The sequence below is a fragment of the Myotis brandtii genome, unplaced genomic scaffold (genome assembly GCF_000412655.1).
Source record: "Myotis brandtii unplaced genomic scaffold, ASM41265v1 scaffold1516, whole genome shotgun sequence".
In the NCBI taxonomy this organism is placed as follows: Eukaryota; Metazoa; Chordata; class Mammalia; order Chiroptera; family Vespertilionidae; genus Myotis; species Myotis brandtii.
The window spans coordinates 10324-11650 of NW_005355482.1; positions in this window are offsets into that span (position 1 = coordinate 10324).

Consider the following 1327-nt stretch of genomic DNA (forward strand, 5'->3'; position numbering starts at 1 on the left):
CTGCCTGTAGTCTGATTGTTACTTTCAGTCTTAATTTGCTTAAAGCTATAGACCACAGGGTGGGGAGAGAGGTGTTCGCACAGGGTGGAGTAACTGTCTTCTCTCTAAGCAAAAACTGCCTGGATAGCAAAGATCCATGGAGAAAGATGTCCTCCACAGTGTGAAGGAATGACTCAGTGCAGGAAACCAGGGTGGCTCCCCACTGAGCTCCAACCCCAGAGCCCCCAACCATGGACTCTCCTCCCACAGCTCCAGTTCACTCTGCCCTCCCTCTGCCAGAGCCCAATGTGTGTGACTGCACAGGAAATTTTGTTTGTTGGCCCTTTAAGAGTGTGCCGGCATTTCCAGCCCTCTCTCTCTCTGACAAACAGCAACCCTGCTTTTCACAGCCAGATGTTCTGTGAGCTCTGTTATTGGTTTTGGTTTTCTGGGCTGAGGAGCCCAGCTTGGGGCTTAGACCCCAGAGTTCTCAGTGGCAACCCCCACAGCTGAGATAGCTCTCGGGAACTTCACCTGCGGCCTGTGGGGCCCCCGCCAGCCCTTTCGCGCCTCCGCCCCTCCTACCAGAATCATTGATTGGCTGCCTCCTGCACGCCCCACACTGGGCACGTGTCCTGACTGGGAATTGAACTGTGACCTCTTGGTTTATAGATCGACCCTCAGGCCCCTTGAGTGTGGCTCTTCCTAAGCCTTAGGAGTACCCTAATTAAGTTAATAACAATGTACCTACCTATATAGTTTAAGTTTAAAAAATTTGGCTCTCAAAAAAATTTCAATCGTACTGTTGATATTTGGCTCTATTGAGTAATGAGTTTGCCGACCACTGCCGGGAGCCTGGTCAGTTATCTCATGCCTCCACACTTCCTGCCAGTCTCTTTGTGGTCTCTACTTTCCGTCCTTGGTTATAACTGTTTTCTTCAGCTAGTTTTTTAAAGGTGTTTTAGTTGTATTTCCAGTTTATTCCTGGGAGAGTGTCAGTGTATCTTTCACTTACTCCGCTGCCATTTTTAATCCCCCTGGAGGTACATTTTTAAAAAAATATATTTTATTGATTTTTTACAGAGAGGAAGGGAGAGAGATAGAGAGTTAGAAACATCGATGAGAGAGAAACATCGATCAGCTGCCTCCTGCACATCTCCTACTGGGGATGTGCCCGCAACCCAGGTACATGCCCTTGACCGGAATCGAACCTGGGACCTTTCAGTCCGCAGGCCGACGCTCTATCCACTGAGCCAAACCGGTCTTGGCTGGAGGTACATTTTTAAGGAAAAAGAAAGTGGGCTCTAAAGCTAGTTATTCCTAAAAGTTGTCAAAAGGTTTGTAAGAG